This window comes from Hevea brasiliensis, chromosome 13, assembly GCF_030052815.1.
Source record: "Hevea brasiliensis isolate MT/VB/25A 57/8 chromosome 13, ASM3005281v1, whole genome shotgun sequence".
NCBI classification, from domain to species: Eukaryota; Viridiplantae; Streptophyta; class Magnoliopsida; order Malpighiales; family Euphorbiaceae; genus Hevea; species Hevea brasiliensis.
The window spans coordinates 34,644,194-34,656,509 of record NC_079505.1 but is presented as its reverse complement, the minus strand read 5'-3'; positions in this window follow the sequence as shown (position 1 = coordinate 34,656,509).

The window sequence follows — 12,316 nt, the reverse complement described above, 5'->3', positions numbered from 1 at the left end:
TGGACATACCTTCCGAAGGTGTATCCTTATTGTCCTTCAGAGAAGCAAGATACTCTGGGCAGTTCCTTTTCCAGTGCCCATCCTTTTGGCAGTGGAAACACTTTCCTTTGCCTTCATCAGCTTTAGTCTTCCTTTTCTGTTTAGCTATTTTCTTGGAAGGACCAGGAATCTGAGGTTTCTTCTTCTTATTGCCCTTCTTCATGTTGGACTTTCCAGTAGAAGAAGATGCAACCAAAGCTACCTCTTTCCCTTTATTGCCTGGCATATTCTTTTGGGCAATAACCAGCATGTTGAGTAAACTAGCTAAGGTGCATTCCTGTTTAGTCATATGGAAATTTGTCACAAAATTCCCAAAAGACTCAGGAAGGGACTGAAGGATCAAATCCGTCTGTAGTTGGAAATCCATGTTGAAGTCAAGATGTTCCAACTGCTCAATCAGCCGAATCATCTTGTGGACATGATCCCTAACATTCTATCCCTCAGACATCCTCATACGGAATAGCTGTCTAGATATCTCATACCTAGCATTCTTGCTGTGCTCACCATACAACTCTTGTAGGTGAAGGAGGATCTCACTTGCACTCTGCATGTTCTCATGTTGCTTCTGTAACTCATTACTCATGGAAGCAAGCATGTAACACTTAGCTCTCATATCATGCTCCTTCCACTTGTCCAAAGTATCATGTTCCTTTTATGTGGCCTCTGGAGGTAAGGGACCAGGAACATTTGAATCTAGAACATATCCTATATGTTCAAGGTTCAGGACAAGCTTCAAATTTCTTAGCCAATCGCATGATTTGGTCCTGTCAACCTATTGTGATCAAGTATGCTTGCAAGGATATTGGATGGTGGTGGTTTTTTTGTGCTCATTTTTATCAGAAAATTAACTACAGAAAATAACCAGATTAATTAGTAAATGTATCATGTAATTAACCAAAATGATTATGGTCTTTTAATCAAATTGGTCCTCCCACTAACTTAGCGAATCCTACACTTCCAAAGTAGGAAACGGAAATCCTAGTTGGATGGATTTCTAGTGGGTGATTGAATTCTTATAATTCTATTGATCATCCTCAGGTACATCCTTTATTGGAATTACAATAAACTATAAGTGAGCAACTCCTTGCCCATCACATCTCATGTGAGGTTCAATCCTTTACCTAGCCCCTAATGCTCAAAATCTCAGGTACATCCATTATTGACTTATCTTGCATTAGTTAAGTTGATCCCATTGAGCCAGTAATTATGTAAATAATTTTAATAACCTCAGGTACATCCAATATTGGCCACCAAACCATTTACATATTTACAATATCTCATGCTTAACAATTATTCTTAAGAAAATCTCTTAAATTAATTGCATCTCATGCAACTATTTAAAATTTCTTAAAATAATTACCCCAATGGAGGGCCTATGTTATAATTACTTTAATTATAGCATTTCCAACTTAATCATTTGTTTGGAAGATTTTATGGTCATTCTAATTACTATTAAGGTCTCACTTTGCACATTATCCATTTAGCATGCATATATCATATAATTGCATACATTCCCATACATCTCATGCTTTCATGGATAAGCAGTAAATATGGTATGATCATGGACTTTCTAAGGGATTCAATTTTGAGCCACCAAGAATTGAATCAGGGCATTTCTAGGTGCATTTCATTCATTCATTTTACAAGAGTTGCTGAAGGAGTACATAATCAACACTTGATCTTGAATTCCTCCCACTGGTCCCACCAATGCTCTTGACCTCCTTGAACTTCTTGCAATCCAATATTACATAGTAATCCTTGGCATACCAAGGCGAATTTACAAGAACTTAAATAAATGAAATTACAACCCAAAATTTATTACAAAATTAATAATACATGCCCAAAATAAATTGAAATAAATTAATTAATTTACAATCCCAAAGAAACATAAAAGAAATAAATCCAATCACATTTGTCTTTTATAGTCCATGATCATCCATCATGCATATCACTATTTAACAATTAAATAAAACATACATACTTAAATTAAATTGAATATCTCATATTCAACTTAAAAATCCAGATTTGAATATGATTCAAATAAATTTAAAAATTCAGATTTGAATCTCATTCAAACAAATTTAAAAATTCAGATTTGAATCACATTCAAACAACTTTAAAAATTCAGATTTGAATCACATTCAAACATTTTTTAAAAAATTAGATTTGAATCACATTCAAACATTTTTAAAAAAATCAGATCTGAATTTTATTCAATCAATTTTAAAAAATTAGATTTAAATATGATTTAAACAACTTTAAAAATTCAGATTTGAATCACATTCAAACAACTTTTAAAATTCAGATTTGAATCACATTCAAATAATTTTTAAAATTCTGATTTGAATCATAATTTAATTGTGTGATTAAAATTACTAATTAAATACTTTAATTAGTCAAAGAATAGGCCTTAGATCATACAACAATTGCAGAATTAAAAGCCAAACCTTGAACCACCCATGGTAGCCAAACCATGCGCACCATTGATGGTGTTTTTTTTTAAATATGCCGCCACCTTGTTTTGCAACCAGCAATGATCTTTTGATCTCATGATCAAACACACAATTAAATCATATAATCAACAATCTAAATGGCAAATATAGTGGCTCTGATACCAATTGAAGGAACGGAAGTGTGAAAAACACAAGTTTATACCATTGAATTCAAAAATTTTCACCTAGGGTCACATGCATCATGCAAGATTTATTTTTTTTATCTATTTGATTTCAATGATAAACAACATATTAAAACTCTTTTAATATGTTTTTGGATCTGTATTTGCCATTTAAGATTTTAAAATTAATCAGATTAATTTTACAACCCTATATTAAATCAAGAATGATTACACTAACCTCTTGATGCACTACAGCGTGTCTGCGCCTTTGAGATTCGTCTTCAGGAAACCAGATGTTGTCCCTCTAGCTTGTCCACACCAAGAACACCTATGGCAGCCCTTGAACAGCTTCTAAAGCCTTTTCTATTAATTATAAATTCAAGTTCTGCCTTTTAAGAGATTAGAGATGTAAACAGGACACTAGAAACAATTTCTAGTGTTCTTAATTCAAGAGATTGATGGCTAATCTCTTTGAATTGATGAGAGATGATGAAGAATAGAGGGAGGGCTGCAAAATGGTGTGACCAAGGAGTGTGGCTGCTGGTTGTATTTTATTTTCTCATAACAACACTTAAATAGCTAGGTTAACACATTAAACCCTTGTCACATGTCACCCTTTGATTAGCTCTAGGTTTAAGTGACCCAATCACATTGTGCCAAGTGTCAAACCTATATGTAATCTTGATTTTAATCATCTTACATGATTAAAAAACATTTGGCAAGCTTATGTGTTATGCCATGTGTCACCATCTCATGGTGCCACGTGTCACACTGCAAAATGACCAAAATGCCCCTGTGTCTTAATTTTGAGTTCTCAACCCAAAATAATTATTTTTCTTCTTCTAATTAATTTATATCAAATATAAATTAATTAATTAATCTCTATTAATTAATTTCTCATTAATTAAATTCATAGTTAAACACTTTAAATATAAATTTAACTTATATTATACATCCAATAATCTAGATTTGGTTTCAAGTCATGCTAGGGACTTTGCAAACTAATTGCAAATCAAACCTATTTAATTAATCAATTAAACTCTTTAATTAATTAATTAAATCATATTTAATTAGGTGATAACTTGTGTATGTGTGTGACTTACTAGGCTCATCACTAATTGGCAATGAGACATGATATCAACTCTTAATATCATCAGAACTCTTTCTTACCATAAATGATTTCTCTAAATCATTTTATGAACCTCATAGACCATGGCTAACACCTAGCATAGCATGCCATGGCCACCCAATTAGTAATAAGGTTTACCTTAAATGAACCTATAATCATATGTTACCATGCACTAGAATCTCTCTGTTACAAAATCCAAACTTCAAGCTGGAGTCATGGTTTATGTCAAACTCAATTTGCTATGAAGATTATGTTCTCTTTTAATTTTAGTTCTTGATTAAAAAGATTTTCTCATCAGAAACTCTTTTCTGAATAAATCTATCTGTCCTGGCCACGAACTTGAAACATCAAGAACAATTAAATGAACATAGGATTTTATCTCTATTTACTTAGAGGAACAGATTCCATCTTGATCAACACCTACCTCCGTATATAACTAGTAGGAGCCAACACATGCCCATATACCCATACACAGTACAAGTATGAAAGCAGTATCAAACTCAAATTACCTATATACAAGATAACTGTTCTATCTCAGGTCTAAAGATTATATGCACTGATATGATTTATGACAAAACATTGACAAGAGTAAACTCCATGTGCTTGTCATAAGTGTCACTGGTTCGGCCTACTTATCATTTATAAGTTCCTATCATGTTTGTTATATGGCATGAGACTCATCATTCCATCTTATTTATATCTCATATAAATAACTTGGGAACAAATATGAATACAATCTTTCTGGATAAGTCATGTCCTTATTAGGAAGTATCCTCGATTGTGAACCTATTTATGATACTTCGTGCTAGAAATATTGTGACTCATATTCTTAACAACTTAAGAATAATATTTCTAACAAAATATCAATGGACCTTTTCTATTACACATAAAAATATTATGTAAACGGAAAAGTGGAAATGCCTTTTATTAATAAAAATATGTACAAGAAACATACTAAATGATATGCTCTAGGGCATACTACTAACACTTTGCAATCTAATTGCAAACCAAACCTATTTAATTAATCAATTAAACTCTTTAATTAATTAATTAAATCATATTTAATTAGGTGATAACTTATGTATGTGTGTGACTTACTAGGCTCATCACTAATTGGCAATGAGATATCAACTCTTAATATCATCAGAACTCTTTCTTACCATAAATGATTTCTCTAAATTATTTTATGCACCTCATAAACCATGGTTAACACCTAGCATAGCATGCCATGGCCACCCAATTAGTAATAAGATTTACCTTAAATGAACCTATAATCATATGTTACCATGCACTGGAATCTCTCTGTTACAAAATCCCAACTCAAGCTGGAGTCATGGTTTATGTCAAACTCAATTTGCTATGAATATTATGTTCTCTTTTAATTCTAGTTCTTGATTGAAAAGATTTTCTCATCAGAAACTCTTTTCTGAATAAATCTATCTGTCCTGGCCAGGAACTTGAAACATCAAGAACAGTTAAATAAACATAGGATTTTATCTCTATTTACTTAGAGGAACAGATTCTATCTTAATCAACACCTACCTCCATATATAACTAATAGGAGCCAACACATGCCCATATACCCATACATAGTACAAGTATGAAAGCAGTATCAAACTCAAACTACCTATATACAAGATAACTGTGCTATCTCAGGTCTAAAGATTATATGCATTGATATGATTTATGACAAAACATTGACAATAGTAAACTCCATGTGCTTGTCATAAGTGTCACTGGTTCAGCCTACTTATCATTTATAAGTGCCTATCATGTTTGCTATATGGCATGAGACTCACCATTCCATCTTATTTATAACTCATATAAATAACTTGGTAACAAACATGAATACAATCTTTCTGGATAAGTCATGTCCTTATTATGAAGTATCCTCGATTGTGAACCTATTTATGATTCTTTGTGCTAGAAATACTGTCACTCATATTCTTAACAACTTAAGAATAATATTTCTAACAAAATATCAATGGATCTTTTCTATTAAACATAAATATATTATGTAAACGGAAAAGTGGAAATGCCTTTTATTAATAAAAATATGTACAAGATACATACTAAATGATATGCTCTAGGGCATACTACTAACAATCTCCCACTAGCACTAGAGCCATTCATTACAATATCTTAGACCCATCGTCTCAAAATGTCGATCTAACTGAGCTTGTGGCAAAGGCTTAGTGAATGGATCAGCTGATGTTATTTTCCTGCATGGCTATATCGCCTTGCCCAACTATATCTTTGATAATGTGGTAGTGCCTTTCTATGTGTTTGGATTTTTGGTGAGACCTAGGTTCCTTAGCCTGTATGACTGCTCCATTGTTATCACAGTGTAGCGGAACTGCTGACTCAATGGAAGGAACTACTATAAATTCTGTCATGAACTTCTTTATCTAAACAGCTTCCTTTGCAGCATCTGATGCAGCAATATACTTAGCCTCTGTAGTGGAATCTGCAGTCGTGCTCTATTTGGAACTCTTCCAACTGACTGCACCTACATTACAAATGAACACATATCCAGAGGTAGACTTTCTATCATCGATATCTGATTGGAAATCAGAATCAGTATAACCATCCAATTGTAAGTCTCCACCTCCATATATTAAGAATAAATCCTTAGTTCTTCTCAAGTACTTAAGGATATTCTTAACAGCTATCCAGTGTTCCAAACCTGGATTGGATTGATACCTGCTCGACAAACTAACAGCATATGCGATATCCGGCCTAGTACACAACATTGCATACATTAAACTTCTAATAGCCGAAGCATATGGAATCCTGGCCATCTTATCTCTTTCTTCAGGTGTCTTTGGAGACATCTCTTTAGAAAGATGGATACCATATCTCACTGGTAATAATCCTGTCTTGGAATCAAGCATGTTAAACCTCTTTAACACCTTTTCCAAGTATAGACTTTGGGATAAACCAATTATTCTTTTCGCTCTATCTCTATAGATGCAAATCCCAAGAATATAGGTTGCCTCCCCTAAGTCTTTCATGGAGAATGTATTTGACAACCATACCTTTACAATTGTCAACATACCTGTGTCATTACCCATTAACAGTATGTCATCCACATATAAGAAAAGGAAAGTGATAGCACTGTCACTAACCTTCTTATATACACATGGCTCATCCTCATTTTTGATAAAACCAAATGATTTAATCGCTTCATCAAAACGGATGTTCCAACTCCTCAAAGCTTGCTTCAACCCATAAATGGATCGCTTTAGCTTGCATACCTTGAAACCATCTTGGGATTCAAAACCCCTAGGTTGTTCCATGAAAATGTTTTCTGCAAAGTATCCATTGAGAAAAGCCAAATCTCATAATCATAGTATGCAATTATTGCTAATAGAATCCTAATTGATTTAAGCATGGCAACAGGCGAGAAAGTCTCCTCATAGTTGATTCCTTGCCTTTGGCGAAACCCTTTCGCTACTAGCCTTGCCTTATAGGTCTCTACCTTTCCATCAGAATCAATTTTCTTTTTGAAAACCCATTTGTTCCCTATAGGTACAATACCTTCATGTGGGTCAACAAGATCCCAAACTTGATTCTTATACATGGAATCAATTTCAGATTTCATAGCATCAATCCATTTTGAAGAATCTTTGTTTGATATAGCTTCTTTATAGGTAAGTGGATCATCTCCATGATCTACTTCTTCATGAGTAGACAACTCTTGTTCTTCTTCATGAAGGAAACCATATCTCAATGGTGGGTGAGATACCCTGGTTGTTCTACGAGGAACAACTGTAGATGTTTCATCAACGGGTATAGGTTGACTAGATGGATCTATATCCATCTGATCTGTTGATTGGTCAGAATTCTCTAATTCCAACTCTATTTGCCTTCCTTTGCCTCCTTCTTGGACAAACCATTGTTCAAGAAATGTGGCATCTCTACTCACCACAACCTTTTGTGATGTAGGCAAATAAAAATAATATCCAAAACAATCTTTTGGATATCCAACAAATTGACCCTATTCTGATATGGTTTCCAATTTATCAGTGTTTAGCTTTTTGATATAAGCTGGACAACCCAAAATCTTAACATGCTTAAGACTTGGTTTTCTTCCATGCCATATCTCATAAGGTGTGGAAGAAACTAATTTTGATGGAATCCTATTCAGAATATACAAAGCCGATTCTAATGCAAATCCCCAAAAGGAGATTGGCATATCAGTATAGCTCATCATACTACGTACCATATCCAATAGGGTACGATTTCTCCTTTCAAATACACCATTCAACTATGGTGTTCCTGGAGGAGTTAGTTGGAAACAATGCCATGCTCTCTCAAGTATTCATCAAATTCAGTACTCAAATATTCTCCTCCACGATCTGATCGAAGAGCTTTAATACTCTTTCCTGTTTGATTTTCTACTTCAGATTTAAATTCTTTGAACTTTTCAAAGGATTCATGTTTGTATTTCATCAAATACAAATACCCAAACCTTGATTTATCATCAGTAAAGGTAATAAAGTAATGAAAATCACCTTTAACCATTTCCTTAAATGGATCATAGACATCACTATGTATTAGCTCCAAAATATTTTAAGTCCTTAGCCCTTTTCTAACAAAGGGTGATCTAGTTATTTTACCCTGAAGGCAAGATTCACAAGTTGGAGTAGGCTCAGAGCCCAATGAGGATAAAATCCCCATTTTCTCTAATTTTGCAATCTTATCTTCTGCAACATGATCTAATCTTAAGTGCCAAATATATTTTGAATTTTGAGTTGATTTTCATCATAGCATTGCATTCTTTTAGATTGCTATACTCTGGACTGTGGAAACACTTTCTTGCTGGCAGTGGAAACACTTTCCTGCTGATAGTGGAAACACTTTCCTTTACCTTTGTCAGCTTTGATCTTTGTTTTTCTGTTTGGCTATCTTATTGGAAGGACCAGGAATCTGAGGTTTCTTTTTCTTATTGCCCTTCTTCTTATTGGACTTTCCAGTAGTAGAAGATGCAATCAAAGCTACCGCTTTTCCTTTATTGCCTGGCATATTCTTTTGGGCAATAACCAGCATGTTGAGTAAACCAGCTAAGGTGCATTCTTATTTAGTCATATGGAAATTTGTCACAAAATTCCCAAAAGACTCAGGAAGGGACTGAAGGATCAAATCCATCTGTAGTTGGAAATCCATGTTGAAGTCAAGATGTTCCAACTGCTCAATCAGCCGAATCATTTTATGGACATGATCCCCAACATTCTGTCCCTCAGACATCTTCATGCTGAACAGCTGCCTAGATATCTCATACCTAGCATTCCTACTGTGCTCACCATACAAGTCTTGTAGGTGAAGGAGGATCTCACTCACACTCTGCTTGTTCTCATGCTGCTTCTGTAACTCATTACTCATGGAAGCAAGTATGTAACACTTAGCTCTCATATCATGCTCCTTCCACTTATCCAAAGTTTCATGTTATTCTTGAGTAGCCTCTGGAGGTAAGGGACCAGGAACATTTGAATCTAGAGCATATCCTATATGTTCAAGGTTCAGGACAAGTTTCAAATTTCTTAGCCAATCAGAGAGATTAGGTCCTGTCAACCTATTGCGATCAAGTATGCTTGCAAGGATATTAGATGGTGATGGTTTTTCTGTGCTCATTATTATCAGAAAATTAATTGCAAAAAATAACCAGATTAATTAGTAAATGTATCAAGTAAGTAACCAAAATGATTATGGTCTTTTAATCAAATTGGTCCTCCCACTAACTTAGCGAATCCTACACTTCCAAAGTAGAAAACGGAAATCCTAGTTGGATGGATTTCTGGTGGGTGATTGAATTCTTATAATTCTATTGATCATCCTCAGGCACATCCATTATTGGAATTACAATAAACTATAAGTGAGCAACTCCTTGCTCATCACATCTCATGCGAGGTTCAATCCTTTACCTAGCCCCTAATGGTCAAAATCTCAAGTACATCCATTATTAACTTATCTTGCATTAGTTAAGTTGATCCCATTGAGCCAGTAAATATGCAAATAATTTTAATGTCCTCAGGTATATCCAATATTGGCCACCAAACCATTTACATATTTACAACACCTCATGCTTAACAATTATTCTTAAGAAAATCTCTTAAATTAATTGCATCTTATGCAACTATTTAAAATTTCTTAAAATAATTGCCCCAATGGAGGGTCCATGTTATAATTACTTTAATTAGAGCATTTCCAACTTAATCATTTGTTTGAAAGATTTTATAGTCATCCTAATTACTATTAAGGTCTCACTTTGCACATTATCCACTTAGCATGCATATATCATATAATTGCATATATTCCCATACATCTCATGCATTCATGGATAAGTAGTAAATATGTTAAGATCATGGATTTTCTAAGGGATTCAATTCTGAGCCACCAAGAATTGAATCAAGGCATTCCTAGGTCCATTTCATTCATTTATTTTACAAGAGTTGCTGAAGGAGTACATAATCAACACTTGATCTTGAATTCCTCCCACTGGTCCCACCAATGCTCTTGACCTCCTTGAACTTCTTGCAATCCAATATTACATAGTAATCCTTGGCATACCAAGGCGAATTTACAAGAACTTAAATAAAAGAAATTACAACAAAAAATTATTACAAACTTAATAATACATGCCCAGATAAATTAAAATAAATTAATTAATTTACAATCCCAAAGAAATATAAAACAAATAAATCCAATCACATTGGTCTTTATAGTCCTTGATCATCCATCATGCATATCACTATTTAACAATTAAATAAAACATACATATTTAAATTAAATTGAATATCTCATATTCAACTTAAAAATCCAGATTTGAATATGATTCAAATAAATTTAAAAACTCAGATTTGAATCTCATTCAAATAAATTTAAAAATTCAGATTTGAATCACATTCAAACAACCTTAAGAATTCAGATTTGAATCACCTTCAAACAATTTTTAAAAAATCAGATTTGAATCATATTCAAACAATTTTTAAAAATTCAGATCTGAATATTATTCAAACAACTTTAAAAAATCAGATTTAAATATGATTCAAACAACTTTAAAAATTCAGATTTGAATCACATTCAAACAACTTTTAAAATTCAGATTGAATCACATTCAAACAATTTTTTAAAATTCTAATTTGAATCAAAATTTAATTGTGTGATTAAAATTCTAATTAAACAATTTAATTAGACATAGGATGAGCTTTTAGATCATACAACAATTGCAAATTAAAAAGCCAAACCTTTGCACCACCCGTGAAGCCAAACCATGCGCACCATTGATGGTGTTCTTCAAGCATGCCGCCATATATCCATTGCAACCAGCAATGGATAAATCATCTCATGATCAATCACACAATTAAATCATATAATCAACAATCTAAATGGCAAATATAGTGTCTCTGATACCAATTAAAGGAACGGAAGCGTGAAAAACACAAGTTTATGCCATTTAGATTCAAAAATTTTCACCTAGGGTCACATGCATCATACAAGATTTATTTTTATCTATTTGATTTCAATGATAAACAACATATTAAAACTCTTTTAATATGTTTTTGGATCTGTATTTGCCATTTAAGATTTTAAAATTAATCAGATTAATTTTAGAACCCTAGATTAAATCAAGAACAAACACACTAACCTCTTGATGCACTACAGTGTATTTGCGCCTTTGAGATGCGTCTTCAGGACACCAGATGTTGCCCCTCTAGCTTGTCCATACCAAGGACACCTATGGCAGCCCATGAACAGCTTCTAAAGCTTTTTCTATTATTTAGAAAATCAAGTTATGCCTTTTAAGAGATTAAAGATGTAAACAGGACACTAGAAACGATTTCTAGTATTTTTAATTCAAGAGATTGAATGAGAGATGAAGAAGAAGAGATGGATAGCCTCAAAATGGAGTGACCAAGGAGGAGTGGCTGCTGGTTGTCTTATTTTTAATTCATAACAACACTTATATAGCTAGGTCAACACAATAAACCCTTACCACATGTCACTATCTGATTAGTTCTAGGTTTAACTGACCCAATCACATTGTGCCAAGTGTCAAACCTATATTTAATCTTAATTTTAATCATCTTACATGATTAAAAGACATTTGGCAAGCTTATGTGTAATGCCATGTGTCACCATCTCATGGTGCCACATGTAACCCTGTGAAATGACCAAAATGCCCCCTGTGTCTTAATTTTGAGTTCTTAACCCAAAATAATTATTTCTCTTCTTCTAATCAATTTATATTAAATATAAATTAATTAATTAATATCTATTAATTAATTTCTCATTAATTAAATTCATATTTAAACACTTTAAATATAAATTTAACTTATACTATACATCCAATAATCTAGATTTGGTTTCAAGTCATACTAGGGACTTTGCAATCTAATTACAAACCAAACATATTTAATTAATCAATTAAACTCTTTAATTAATTAATTAAATCATATTTAATTAGGTGATAACTTGTGTATGTGTGTGACTTACTAGGCTCATCACTAATTGGCAATGAGATATGATATCAA